The following is a 14977-nucleotide window of genomic DNA, read 5'->3' as shown; positions in this document are numbered from 1 at the left end:
ATAAAAGACAGTGGTGAGCTTTTTTGATGGGGTCTCAGAAGTGTGCCCACCACTGCCAAAGCCCATGTCTGCCCGTAATTATTCCATACTTGCTTGTTACTCGGTTGTCAGTTTGGTGGCTCATTCGTTCACTTTTTTTTTTTTCGGGAAACATTTAGTGGCCACCGCCCGTGCATCGCGGGTGGTGTCATGGCTGACGCTCATGACTGACACCAACTTACAGCCCGGGGACTCGGTGTATATTCTGATGGACGTCTGATGGACGATGAGGTCCTCGTCCTCTGTAATCGACAGGTAACTGAATTGGATGACAATGTGTAGCTGGAAATCTTTGGGCTTTGTAGAACGGCCAGTGCAGGTGACAGAGTGTTATGACATTTAGCGTTATGGGGTGATTTGTGTCCTCCCCAAAGAGGTATGTTGAAGTCCCAACCCCTCATACCTGTGATAAGGCCCCTGGAAAAGAGGTCTTCCCAGATATCACCAGGCGACCCTGAGGCCATTAGAGGGGCTCCTCATCAACATGCCTGTGTCCTGAGGGGCCCCCAGGAAGAGGGCCGTGTGATAACACAGCAGACAGCAGTATTGCGGCTCCAAGCCGAGGTCCCAGGAGCACCAAGGACAGGGTCTCCTCCACAGCAGAAGAGGCAAGGACTTGCCCAGACCTCAGAGGTTCTGTCCACCCCTTGGCTTCAGACTTTTGGCTTCCAGAACCAATATACTTCCAGGTACTTTGTAACAGCCACGCTAGGAAGTAGATACACTTAGTTGTTGTTGTTTAGTGTTTATTTATTTATTTTCAGAGAGAGAGAGAGAGAGGGCACGAGAGCAGGGGAAGATCAGAGAAAGAAGGACAGAGAGAATCCCAAGCTGGCTCCTCACTGTCAGCACAGAGCCCGATGTGGGGCTCGAACTCACAAACTGCGAGATCATGACCTGAGCGGAAACCAAGAGTCAGACCCATAACCCACTGAGCCACCAGGCACCTGTTGGATACACCTAGTTTTAGAGCTGACATTATGTGGCAAGACTGAAGCCCTTCTTAATGTACTTGACTTTTCTGGGGACACTGGGGTTTCTGGTGGCGGGTGAGGCTGGCGAGCTGAGCTGCTGTCTACTTCGTGGAGACCATGATGGCCACCTTCCTCCCAACGCATGGGTGCATGTGCTCCGTAAACATTAGGTGTCTATTATGGAGGACATACCACTCTCGGCTCAACTGATGTTAACACAAGTTTAAGCTATTACAGAATGCTGGCCTGCCTTCCCAGCACCACAGTGGCAAGCTGAGAAAGGTGGTCATCAGGCAAGAAAGAAAAGATACCCTAAGAAATTGGCCATTTTTCATTCTGCTGGAACCACATTTTAATATCCAGAGGGCAGTCTGTATTTTTAAAAGGGTTTCTTGGGGGCATCTAGGTAGCTCAGCCTGTTAAGCGTCCGACTCTTGACTTTGGCTCCGGTCCTGATCTCGTGGTTCGTGGGATTGAGCCCCACATCCGGCTCCATGCTAGGCACGGAACCTGCTTAATAGTCTCTCTCCCCCTCTTCCTCTGCCCCTCCCCTCCACTCTCTCAAAAAAAAGAAAATAAAATGAAATAATAAAAGGGTTTGTTGGATAATTGTGGAGCTATCATTTTCTGATCGAGAGAACTGTGTTCTTTCCTACTTTGACCCATTCTTTCATTCCACAAATGTTTACTGTGCAGTAAGAGGCAAACACAGTACTGTTGGGTTTTTTTTTTTTGTTTTTTTGTTTTTTTGTTTTTTTGCTGAAAATTCCAAAAGCAATAATAATATCTTAGTTTAAAAGTTTAAAAATAACTAATAACAGCTTCCTGACCAGAAGAGAAATGCCGTCTTGTGCCAAGAAGCTCAGAGCGTCGGGTGGGAGAACTGGGGTTGGAGCAGCTCAGGGTGAGCTGATCTGTGCTTCATCAACCGGTCGTGGACACGGGCTCCTGGAACAGGAGGACGGACGCAGCCTGGGGGCAGTGCCATGAAGTGGCAGCCGCTCTGTGATACGCAGACACCCACCTTGGCCCACAAGATGGGGGGCGCAGAGACAGGCCCTCCATCTAAGTGACTTACGAGCAAAAAGCCGGCGGGGTTCAAGGGCGGTGCCAGGGCCTTTGGAGGCAGAGGTTTGGTATAGGAGTTAATGAAGAGAAAGAAGGACGCTTGAAAAAGTCAGCTCTCGGCAACACGAGGAGACAACATCCAGCCTTTGTGTTGGCTGCACCTGAGCCCCGTGGTCACCGTTTCCAGATGAAATACAGGACACCCAGCTACATGTGAATTTCAGACAGACAATGAGTATTTTGTTAATTTCAGTTCGGGGGCAGATGCAGCAAAGGACACGTTTAGGCCAAACAGGCATTTGTTGTTTATCTGAAATTCACATGTAACTGAGCCTCCTGTGTTTTTTGTTTACTAAATCTGGCAACCCTACCTCTGGTTTCACATTAATTCCACAAGTGAAAAAATTCAGGCACAGACTAGCTCTAAGAAAAAAAAAAAAAAACAAAAAACGGACAAAACTGGGGGAGGGGGACGCGATTTTTATTTGAGGTGATTCATTGTATTGTTTAGCGTTGTATTGAACTTCCGTGGGCTTTGATTTTTCAATAAAGGAACAACTGCAGGCTGAAAACACCTGCCTCTAATAAACCCCCCAATCCATCATGAGGACGAACAGAAACAAAATGCGCGGCAGCTCTCTGAGCTCCTGGGGAAATTGCGTTTCATAATCAAAGGTATTTATTATAGCAATTCCTCCCGAAGCCTGCATTCCTGAGCTCCCTGCTGGTATCTATCTGCGCGCTGCGGCCGCTGTCTGCCGTCACCCCCGGCACCGCTTACAAGTCCCGGGAGGAGGCAATTATGGCCTAACCTTCCACCCTGGAGCCCAGGGTTCAGGCTCTGTTTCTGTTTTACTTCCCCTCTGGGGCCAGAACTGCTTTTGAAGTGAGCTCTCTCCTTCTGCACACCACTGTTTGTTTAACCCATTTAAGGAAACTCTTAAACAAGCTTGGGAAAGATGCTACGTACACACATTTAGTGTCCCTCTTACGTGGTCCATCCATGTGCATTTAGAAATGCGTTCTGTCTTTCTCAGCCCCCGAATGCGTCGGACCGTCTTCCGTGTCGTGTTTTTATTTCTGAACTCACAGTGAGAACTGAATAAAAATGAGGATTTTGATGGACAAGCACTCAGGCTCCTCGTTATTACTGCTTCCCTCAAGGACAGGGATTTGTACTGTTTGATTGCTTGAAGGTCATCGTGTCAGCTACATCCCTGTCTGTTCTGTCTGCTGTCGGTGCTCTAATCAAAGGTGGCTAAGCGAGGGCAGATTCTGGTTCTCAGAGCTCAGGAAATGTATTTCATTTCCTTCGGAGGTAGGTCTGTCTTATCAAAACAAGTGATCGCTTCGCCAAACTCAGCAACGAAACCTTAAAGAAATAGCAATCTAAAGCATGATGGCCCACATGGTCTACTCTTTAAAGAAGGAATTGTGGCTAAGATGAAAACCAAACACCAAAACCCAAAAACCCTGGAGCTTTTGTGGCCCTTTGTCCAACACGGGAGTTAAGCCACCACCGCCCATCAGCTGTTCCTCACGGACCTTTGTGTGACTATAATGAGATCGGTTGTCAGGCTTCAACCTGGTTGTTCTGAAACAGCAGGTCACGTGTGAACTGCAACTGACCGACTGGCAGAAAGCCTGACAGACAGACAGACCATCAGTGGCAGAGGCCACATCATTGAAAACAGCCTCTCTTGGGACTGATGCGGAGTAAAGCCAACTATGAAGCAATAATCACCATTCCTAAGATACTTCTTAAAACTGATTCATTCGCCTTTTTTCATAGGATGGATTTCAAAGGACTCTTTCTCTCCCCAAAATAGTATTTTTCAGGAACACGTGGCCCCTGGTTATAACACTTCCTTGTATTTCTTCACTTCCTTTTATAGAAGCAAAGTCCTTACTGACACATGTCCACTGTTAGCAGAGATCTTTATTTCATGTTTTAGTGGTCATTGCTGTCATTTTTGTCATTCTGAAGAATCCACCCAGAATTCCGGGAAATCAACACAAACTGGAAGCTCTTTCCCACACGGAAGGTCCCCTTCCTCACGGGACGGCCTTGTTCCGCACGTACAGCACCCCCCCCCAACTTTTCTGTCTCTCTCTTTTTTTTTTTTTTGTTTTTTTGCAGGTTAAATAATATTTCCAATGCAAAGAGATGCCTCCCACTAGGCACCCGTAAAGGATTCTTTCAAAGGTCAAACCATCTTTCTTCAGATCTGCATTTCATGGTCACCCTAAGTCGTCTGGGCCGCGACCTCTGGTGCCCACTCCTTTCGCTCTCTTGAAATGGAGGCAGACCGCTGTTGGACGTTTCTTCCCGTTTGCATCAGAAAACGCTACCGTGGTGCAACTAATGACAAACGAAGACCCGTGAGTATCGTGTCCAAAGCAAACACTCAGGCTGCATGCTCAAGGATTGGTATGAGCACAAAGAGTTCTAAATCCGGAAGATCTGTGATGTGGATCTCCACAAATAACACCCGTGGGGGTTGCTCCCTTTGGGTAAAACACGGAGACCATCGCAGAGCGGTCGCAGCTTCACACGGCGGGGACTCATGCCCACAGCTGGGCCAGCCTCACCGCCTCACCCAACTTGTGCTCCTCTTCTGTGGCTTCTGGAACAGAATATAAGATTCTTACTACCCAACAGTAGACAAAAGAGCCATTTGGATAGACGTTTCTCCAATCCGTCTTTTTTATTCCCCCACTTAGCAGTATCTTTCCTGCGTAACTCCTCGTATTTCATCTGGATTTCTCGGTTCTCCCGTATCCGTCACCTCGGGGAGAGGGAGGGATTCGTTTTCTGACTGATTCATGACGGCAGCTAAGAAAGAATTGATGGTCCATCCCGACAGAAGCGTGGGATGCGTATGGGTTTTTTAAGACGTTGGAAAGTGCCTTGCATTTTTCCCCTATCAACTCTCCAAAGGGCAGGCTGACTCCCCTTATCTTTCAGATAAATGACGGAGGCACAGCACAAGAGCCACGTGTTCCACAAATCAAGACTCATCGCCAATCAATACTTCAGCCGACGCAGAATCCAACCATCCGAAAGAAAGAGCAGGGATATTTGAAACTATTGTGCGGTGATGGCTGATGTCAGGAGGAGCCCCCAGAGGCACTAGGCTGCGTAGCTTGAGGGCAGAGGCCGGGCTGTCTTCCTCTGTGCACCCTCACAGCCTACAGCCGGGCCCGACGCCCTCAGTGAATGTTTACTACACTGAGTTACATTTTTGAGATTGTCAGACCGTTTTCAAATCACATGTTTCTCCGAGATGGAATTATTTTCAGTTTCGTATTAGAATATTTAGTGAATTCTTATGGCTTGACAGTGATTGAGTAGCATTTGGGATGCATTTTCCCGAACCTTTATTCTGGTGGAAGTGAAATTTACTAAAGATTCAAGTCTGAGGTTTTTTTCATTTTATAATGTGAATTACCGTGAAAATCCAAGTCTTAAGAATCTCAGTAATTATCTAGGGGCACCTGGGTGGCTCAATGGGTTGAGCGTCCAACTTCGGCTCAGGTCGTGGGTTCAAGCCCGGCGTTGGGCTCTGTGCGCGTCGGGCTCTGTGCTGACAGCTCAGAGCCGGGAGCCTGCCTCAGATTCTGTGTCTCCCTCTCTCCCTGCCCCTCCCCCACTCATGTGCACTCTCTCTGTCTCTCAAAAATAGATAGACATCTTTTTAGGGGCGCCTGGGTGGCGCAGTCGGTTAAGCGTCCGACTTCAGCCAGGTCACGATCTCGCGGTCCGTGAGTTCGAGCCCCGCATCGGGCTCTGGGCTGATGGCTCGGAGCCTGGAGCCTGTTTCCGATTCTGTGTCTCCCTCTCTCTGCCCCTCCCCCACTCATGCTCTGTCTGTCTCTCTCTGTCCCAAAAATAAATAAAAAACGTTGAAAAATTAAAAAAAAAAAGAATCTCAGTAATTGTCTTTAATCCACAAGTCCCTTTCCCCCAAAATAATTAATTTCTGAACTAAAGATTCATGGATGCTTCAATCATGTCTCGCTAAATGATCCCCAAAACACAGACTCTTGCTAAGTTTTATTTCAATACATAACCTGTGATGCCTTAAAATTTGGCTGTTTCTTTTAAGATTTATAATTTCAGATCATCCTGGCGAGGTTACTTATATGATGATCAAAAAGTACATGCGTTTGTTTTGGAAACAAAACCAATGACACAGGAACAGCATATTTCCTAATTTTGACTGACACGAAAGAAACAAAAATTACGGGCCACCCTTAACATGTCTTTACTACAGCTAAATTGACCTATTAAACTGTGTGCTTCAGATTCTCTGATCTGGTGCTTTACGTATCATGTGGAGAGAACAATTTTAAAGAGAGACTGTTGTTTACAGATCAGATCTTCACTTCAAAAATATTTAGAATCAGGGCACCTGGCTGTCTCGCTCAGTTACATGTCCAACTCTTGATTTCGGCTCAGGTCATGATTTCACGGCTCAGGAGTTTGAGCCGGGAGTCGGGCTCTGCACTGGACAGCATGGAGCCTGCTTGGGATTCTCTCCCTCTCCCTCTCCCCTGCTCGTGCTCTCTCTCTCTCTCAAAATAAATAAATAAACTTAAAAAAAAAAACTATTCAGAAGCTATGCAGTGGGGGTGGGGGGGAGGATATGGAGAAATGCCACAGACTGAATTGGGCTAACAGGTGAGCAGGCTTGCTGGGGGGAGGGGAGGAGCTTCAGGAAGGACAGTGGGAAGTCACTTTGCTCCTCTTTGATTTGGTTTCAGGAAATAATAAAACATTTTAAGAATGATAGTACTTGGGGGAAATGTTTTAAAGTAGAAGGAAATAAGTGGTCTTCCTAAAAATATCTCACAGTGAATCAGGAAATTATTGACATAATATTATGATAGTGAATGTGGCATAGAACTTGCTGTCTCTGGGGCTGCTCTGTGTTAGAACAGAGAAATCTCTCGAGCCCCAACGCTCAGAATGAGCCTCCGGACAGAGGGGAGAGCTGGGTTCCAGGTCGTGGAGCGGAAGAGACTTGGGGAGAAGTGTTACAAGTAATGTGTGCAAAGCTTTGAAAATGAGGTTGACAACTTGAACAAGAATCCCGAGTTCCTGTAGGCAGTGTGGGCACATCGTGCAGAAAGTGGTGATTCACCCGAAACTGATCTGTCAGTGTAACGCAAGCCCAAGCAGACTCCCAAAAGGATCTTCCATGGAGTTTTACAAGTTGATTCTAAAACAAAACAAAACAAAAGGAGTGGTCAACACAGAGTGAGGGAACTTGAGTACGAGACGTCAACATTTATTATGAGCTATTGTAAATTGGATTAGAACGTGTGTGTCAAAAGAAAATACTGTAAAATCTCTAGTAGAAAACGTAGGTACATTTCTTTCTGTCTTTGTGGTGAGGAAGGTATTCTTTTTCTTTTTTTAACGTTTATTTATTTTTGAGACAGAGAGAGACAGAGCATGAACGGGGGAGGGCCAGAGAGAGAGGGAGACACAGAATCTGAAACAGGCTCCAGGCTCCGAGCTGTCAGCACAGAGCCTGACGCGGGGCTCGAACTCACAGACCACGAGATCATGACCTGAGCCGAAGTTGGACGCTTAACCGACTGAGCCACCCAGGCGCCCCTGAGGAAGGCATTCTTAAATAAGAATCAAAAGTGTTAACCACAAAAATAATACACTTGTTTCCATTAAAATTAGAAATTCTGTTCATCGTAAGACAACATAGAGAAAACACAGACTATAAATGGGGAAAAAAAATATTCTCAGTGCATTTAACCTGAAAGAATCAGTGTCAAGAATATATAAATACCTAAAATCATTAAGAAAGTGATAAACAACCCCGTAGCAAGGGGCAAAAGTCTACCAAGCATCTCAGAAGAGAGAGAACACAAACACCCAGTAAGAAAATTAAGAGGTTCTGGGCCTCCTGAGTCATCAGAGAAACGCAGACCATGGGTTCTGATTCCATAGGGCCAGAGGGAGGATTCAAGAATTTGCATTTCTAGAGAGTTCCAGGTCCACCTGCAGTGCAGAGAGTAAACATCCGAACTGCCCGCTGAATGAATATCTTCTAATACACAAGGTAGAAAAAACGACAAAATCTAAATGAAATTCTCCTCCTTAGGCGTGTGTGTGTGTGTGTGTGTGTGTGTAAAACAAAAACTTCAGGAGAACCGTGAACACCTGTGGGGGGAGGGGTGGGGGAGAGGGAGGCACGCAGATGTGGTCATCAGTGTGGAAGGGGTGGGGTCGTCGGCTGGTGTAAGTATTGGGTTTTCATGGCATTACTAAAAATAAGGGCGCGTGTACATGAAATGAGTACAAGGGGGCAGGAGAGTCGGGCATGAACCAGCGACAAGAAACGACAAGAATCAAGAAAAGCTAATTCAATTATATGAGCTTGAGTTCCATTTGAAAACGAAGAAAAAACCCTATGGACGCCAGTATTGAACGGCCAGCTGAGACATTGCCAGCCCGATATTTGAGGGACCCGATGCCCAGTGCTCAGGACGCACTGAAAGGAGACACGTCGGGACTGGTTCTGACCCAGACGAGGTGACTGCAGGCTACGGGCGGGGGCAGCTGGAGGCGGGGGTCACTGTGCCACGCTGCTTTGTCCTTTGGTCATCGTCGGGGGATACGGACGTCAGGTTCGAGGGAAGGTGAAGGACTGGTGGGGGGACAGTCCTCGCTCACCGCTTAGCGGCCCGTGCAGGGGTCTCATCTGTCAAAGAGGAGTCACAGCGCCTCCACGTTCGGGTCACCGTGGGCAGCATCTCAGGCGGTGGCCCGGCGGCTGCCTCCTAAACCGCAAAGCTGAGGACACAGCAACGCTCTCGATAAGGAAGAAGCAAGGGCTAAGCAGCATGCGTCCGCTGCGTCTGCTTGTGGAAAACTTATCTGATGGAAAGCTTCCATTTAATTCTAGCTCCATTTACGACAGCACGTGAACTAACACGCAGGCACAAAACGTCTCCAGTCCCAGTGGCTCGCACACCCCTTGTGGTGTTACGGCTACTGTATCGGCTCCAACGACCTTTCTCCAGACAGTGACGTGGCCGCACTGGAGCTGTTCCCTTGACCACAGCGGCCCCGGACCCCGCTCTCCTCCCCGGACTGCGTGCCCCCCTCCTTTCTGGGCTCCAAAACACGGAGCTCAGCTCTCTGCGGAGGCTCCCTAGAACCGTCAAGAACAATTATTTTCCCAGTGAGGGAGAACTTGAACTTGGTCCTTCAGCTTCGGAACGCCACGTGTAGGCAGAACGTTCTCCTCGGGAAGGGGGACCAGTCCCCCCTTCATTCCTTCGTGCTCGATGAGCTGCCCCCTCCCCGCGCTCCCTTGTGAACTCTGAACTTCAAACCTCCTTCTGTGGCTTTGGCCGGGAGGTGTGACTCAGGGGGGCCACGCTGTCCGATCTCTGGGGACACTTCCCGGCAATTCTGGTTTTCGGTGAGAGGCGGCAGCCGGAGGGAATGAGCCTCGTCCCTGTGCTGTCTCATCCTTGGATTCTGTCTGCTCATCTCAATCCCCTCTTGTCTGGACCAGCTTCGCTTTGCCACGAGGAGCCAGCTCTCCCACATTTGATGAGTAGCACAGGTTAAAATAGGAATTTCGGTGGCCGCCGCGGTTCCCTGGAAGCCTCGTTCCCAAGTGAGGTGAGAGCACCGCGAGGGACGGCCAGCAGAGCCGCTGGGAGTCCGGAACGGGACTTCCGCCTCTGCCTCAACTCAGGGAGCCGGCTTCAAACCTGGGAGCCCTGCGTGTTCGCCGTCGTCCGTGACCACAGAGGGCTTGTGTTGGATCCTCGGGGCCGCCGGCTCCGTGGGGCGGCCGGCCTTCCCAGGATCCACGAGGACCTTCGAGGGTTGCCCGCACGGACCCCCTAGGTGTCACCCAACTGTGTGTGCGTGTGCGTGTAGGAAGGCACACGTGTCTCTGCAAGCACACACGGGTTAGCGAGAAAGGTGAGGGCGGCGGAGGGCGGAACGTGGACTCCACTGTCCGCCTCCTGTGCCGGGGGCCCCATCCGAAGGGTGGGAAGAGCAGAGGGAACGTGCCCCTCGAGGCTCCGGAGACCAGGCTCTGAGATCAAGGTGGCGGCAGGCCCGCTGCCTCCGAAGCCTCGAGGGGACGTCCCCTGTCGTCCCTGGAAATTAGACTAAGAAAACTGTCGATGTTTCCGTGGCCCGGTGTCAGTGCCCTTAAGGAGATGCCTGTGAAGTCTGACACGCGGTGCTGGGGGTGGTCCAGTTCCTGTCCTTTCTGACGAGGCTGTCAGCTTTCCTACGAGCCCGTGCGGTCACCCTGTAAATGCCCTCGGTGCCCGGGGTAGCAGGGGTCTGTCTGTTGTGTGCAAAGAACGCTGGCTGGCCCGCAGCATCACCATGTCCCAGCTGTACTTGGGGAGACAATTCAATCAATCGGTTTCCATTCGGGTGATACCGAAGTAAAGCGTGTCCTACAGGCAGCTGGAAACTCGGGTGATACACACACTAACCGTACAGAGCAACACGTGTCGGTCCCTCTGGGCTACAACGGGATAACACAGACGGGACAGCTTGTAACAACACAGACTTATTCTGCATGTCCTGGTGGCTGGGAAGTCCCAGGTCAGGGCGCCAGCACGGTCGGGCGAGGGCACTCCAGATGGCCATCTTCTCTCTGTGTGCTTGCACAGCAGAGGGGAAGGGGGCTCTCTGGGGCCTCTTTGATAAGGACACTAGTCCCATCCATGAGGGCCACACCCTCATGACCTCATCACCTCCCAAAGACCCACTTGCAAATACTCACCTAGGGGATTAACTTTTCAACATATAAATTGGGGGGGGGGGGGGGGGGGCAAAAAGATTCAGACCGTGGTGTTGTGTAAAAGTGCTTTGCAAACTATAAATCATTGCACAAATCCAGTCCGTTCCATTTGCAATTTCATACTGTGCTTTTAAACCCATCAAGCCCCCTCAACTTAAGGGTCGATGACTTCTGCTACTGTCCTTTGTTCTAATCCACAAAGCGGAAGAGTGACTCTCCTGGAGGGTGGGTCCCGGCCGGATCCTGCAGTCAGACGGGACTGCACCTAAGCGGATTTGCACAAAAATATTCGTCTGGATGAGTGGTAAGGGTTCTGCTGGAGAGCCACTGCCTTAGCCACCCGTGACCGGTTCTGTGAGCATCCACGCTGATGGAGGCCGGGAACGCTGTCCTGGGGCAGGGTCACAATGAGGGGCTCCTGCCTGGGGAGCAAACCTGGCTTTCAGAGGAAACGTGTGTTGTGTTCTAAAAACTTACAAGCGTGTGGCACTCAACCTGAACATCCCGTGCCCCACACAAATACTCGTGTGAGACACCAGCCAGGGCCCCGCCTGGAGCCACGTTCTTGGAGCTCTGTCCTTGGGGTGCAGCGCTGACCCTTGCGACCACTCCCCTGTGGTGACTCTTGCTAAGCCACCAACAGTTGAGGTCTGAGCCAACCTGACACACGCTGGGTCGCCTGTCTGGACCCTCTATGAAGGACAGTCCCGGGGCTCTGAGGACAGGAAGCCGCAGCAGAAAGCATATGGGATTCAGGCCAGCTCGGGTGGCTGTCACCATGTCAACCCGGCTTTGGGGCAAGCCCCGAGCTCCCGTGTGCATCTGCCCGGACTCCCCACTTCTCCATCTCAGATAACGAGACAACAGTTGTTCACGGACCCACGCGCTGGGCGAGCCCCACGGAAAGAACGAGAAGCAGAGGCTCCTTTTCTCCCAGACGCTCACGCTACCGCGACCCTCACCCGACGGCACATTCGCGGTGGCCTGTGGGTGCCGGTGTCTGGGTAGTGTTCCGTGAGTCTCCCAAACAGCGCTCAATAATCAGATGGCTTAGGTGGGGCTCGTGGTATCTTTACTTCCGTGATTACGAAAGAGATACCGAGGCTTACTGAAACTGTCCCAGAGACAGCAGTGCTGGGACCAGAACCTCGGTGGGCTGATTTCTGACGGATCCATGAGTTTCTGGAGTACAAGAGCTTTGTAAGCGAAATCTCTTCCCCGTCCATCTCCAGACTGATGGTTCATCTTACGCTAGCAGCCCAGACCGGGGCCAGGGCTCTTGCGCACAGACTGCCCCAGAAGGGCGTTTTCCCGAGAGCCCGAAGAAATGATGGGGATGGACTAAGCAGATTGTGCCGTATTAGCGACCACGGAGCCACGATTGCGTCTGTGATATAACAAAGTGAGAACAGGGGATTTTGCATAAAGCATCTGTGCTGTTAAGTTAGCAGTTTTGAGGCCCTTATGTTATGTTAATGCTCTTTTCTTCTGTGAATATGTATTAACAGACGCACGTGTTTGTGTGTATATCCTGGATGTGCGTGTGTGCATGGACTTCCTTCAACGTCTACACGTGTCTGTGCGTACGTGTATGTATATGCACGCACAGACGCGTATTGGCTTTCCTCAGCTCTGTCACCTTGCGCTTTGCTCTTACAGAAACCTTAAATCACTTCTTATCGATAACGAGTGTTTTCATCAGATAATCTATTCCAGATGCCCTGTACTTGGTATCCGCGTGATTAGAACCATTCGTTTCTCTCAGGGGTGGTTTCGTTTATAAAATGCTAGGGGTGCGGGCCACCCAGAACAACCTAGAAGTTTCCAAAAGACCGGAAAGTTCAGGCGCCGGAACAGTTGGTCAGGCACCCGCCCTCCTGCCCCCACCAGTGGGAGCTTCCATTCTGCATGACTCTGCTTCTCCAAAGACACCTCGTCAGGTGCAACGACAGCCAGCTTTCCCACTTCCCCAGACATCGGTCAGCCCTGTCACCTCCCACTTCTTTCCTCCTTCCCGGCAAAGCCTCCTGCACCTCGTGAAACCCGGAGACGGTGTGGTCTAGCCCGTGCCTTTCGGGGTCTCAGGTGGACATGTGGGCCGGCCGTGCTGGGAGTGGTGGCAGAGTCCTGGGCCGCTTGGCCCATCTGTGGAGACCTGGCAGAAGAAGTTGGGTGTTGACTTGCTGGGGGTTTCTCTCTGAGACAGGGGCGTCTCAAGCCTCTGCGGGTCACTGGGCCCGCCTCCCCTGCACTGCCGCGTGGCCTTCCGTCAACGCAGCACGGCTAGCGATTAGGGTTCCTCCAGATTGCTGAGGCATTAGGAAAATAGCGGGTTTGTCCGTGACATACAACTGGTATTTGTGCAAAATGGTGAAATTTGCATGAGAAAGAGAATCGTCTGCAACAGATGGATCTGTAACAGAAAGAGAATCGTCAGTAACTAAGGTGCTCTGAACGGTCATCTTCCAAAAGAGGAACAGAGGCAGAAAGAAAAATGGCAAGACCGCGTGTCAGGGGTCACCAGTCACGGTCATCAGCTGGGGAAAATTATGGCACAACATTGAAGACTGAAAGCCCAGGGGGAGCCTGGAGACCACCTAGAGCATCTTGTTCGATGCCAGTGGAAGAAGGTACCCCGTTCGTCGAAACGCCAAGCGGAGGTGCAGCTAATTTTCGTAAGTATGTGCCGAAAGCAAGAAAACCAGGCCAAGCCTACCGTTGTGCAGAAGTGAAATGGGTAGCTTGCTGGCTTCCTCCAACAGCGATGTACTGGCACTTACGTGCCAGGCTCTGTGTTGGTGCTGGCACGAAGCGCCTCCTCCGGCCCAGCGAAGAGATGGGCGCTCTCCATTCTCCACGAAACGCGGGTGCTGGGGAAGCGACGCCGCCACGGGGGCCCGAGGAGGCTGGCTCCAGCCAGACGGGATGGCGGGAGGGGAAGGAAGACAGGCATGACCGACTGCCCAAGTGAACACGCCAGGGCAGAAAGCAACCAGAGACGGGAGAGAATCCGGTTTTCTAGATGCAGATGACTTTATGTGCACGAAAGGAGATAGATACTGACAAAGCGTGAGTAAAACAGGGCAAACCCTTCCCCCCTTCTCTTAAAAATGTAAGGTACCCCCTACAAGACGTGGACAGAGCCCACGACCTCTCATAGGATCTCTCTGCTCTCAACAAATACCCCACGAGATGAAGGGCTTAGGCTTCAGGAAGGATGAAGAGACACTGCTCAGCGATCGATCTGTAACAAGTTATTAGAGACAGCTGGAAGGAGTCCTCCGGCAGGTGACCCGGATCCCGGGCACGGGCTTGTCCTTTGCTGGTGGAACTTTGAGGGCAGATTTCTCTGCCGAAAAGAACGAGCTGGCTCACCGCGATGCTCGTCTGTCCTTGGGATGCCCATCGCCTGCAGCCCCCGTCAGACCACGGACACCCGCCTCCTTGTGTGCATGTGAGACTCATGACCTCCCTCTGCTTGCTGGCCTAGACTAGATCATTCACTCCCTTAGCAACCTCTGTGCTGCCAGGGAGTAGAGGTAGGGGGGTGTTTGGGAGGCTGGTTTCCTCCGAATGGCTGGGGGTACGGCAGGAGGGTCGCGACGTGTGTCGTAAGACAGACATTCAAGAGCAGGGTTTGAAAACATCCAAGAGGCTTGGGCTGCCTTATGTAGAGGATGTTATTTCTTTGTGCGACGCATTGACGTGAGCCTCCTAGGTTGTTGAAAGAACCTCAAACCCTCTTTCCCCCACGGGAAGCAATTTCTCAGATTATAGCAAAGATCTACCTGTGCAAAAATTACCCCGGTGTCTACAAGGCATAATACATGGATTTTCCTAAATGATGCAGATGTAAGGCGGGCTCAGTCGACCCTCGCTTTCTGACTCCATCGGTGGAGGCGGCTGGGTGTCAGCAGCCCTCAAGGGACTGGTCTGCTGTCGTGTCCCTCCCTGGAAACACCCTGTCTCCCTCCCCTTCCCCTGCGCAGCACTCCCACCCACGCCTGAGGCAGAGGCGCCAACCGGGCAGGAAATAATTCATCCGTCTTGTGCCTCAAAGCCACACTCATCCAAAACATGACT

The 14977-nt window shown here is 50.8% G+C and overlaps 1 protein-coding gene across 1 annotated transcript in view; it reads right to left on the bottom strand.

Annotated features, from left to right (window-relative positions):
- Positions 1-12047, bottom strand: part of AFDN (afadin, adherens junction formation factor) — a 363400-nt gene extending 351353 nt beyond the window's left edge. The window contains exon 1 of the mRNA XM_049654600.1: positions 12042-12047. The gene's annotated coding sequence lies outside the window, so the exon portion shown is untranslated. The remainder of the gene's footprint in view (positions 1-12041) is intronic.
- Positions 12048-14977: the final 2930 nt, after the last annotated feature.

The sequence above is a fragment of the Panthera uncia genome (genome assembly GCF_023721935.1).
Source record: "Panthera uncia isolate 11264 chromosome B2 unlocalized genomic scaffold, Puncia_PCG_1.0 HiC_scaffold_24, whole genome shotgun sequence".
Classification (NCBI taxonomy): Eukaryota; Metazoa; Chordata; class Mammalia; order Carnivora; family Felidae; genus Panthera; species Panthera uncia.
Note: the sequence above shows the minus strand (reverse complement) of the source record. Positions and strands in the feature narration are given on the sequence as shown.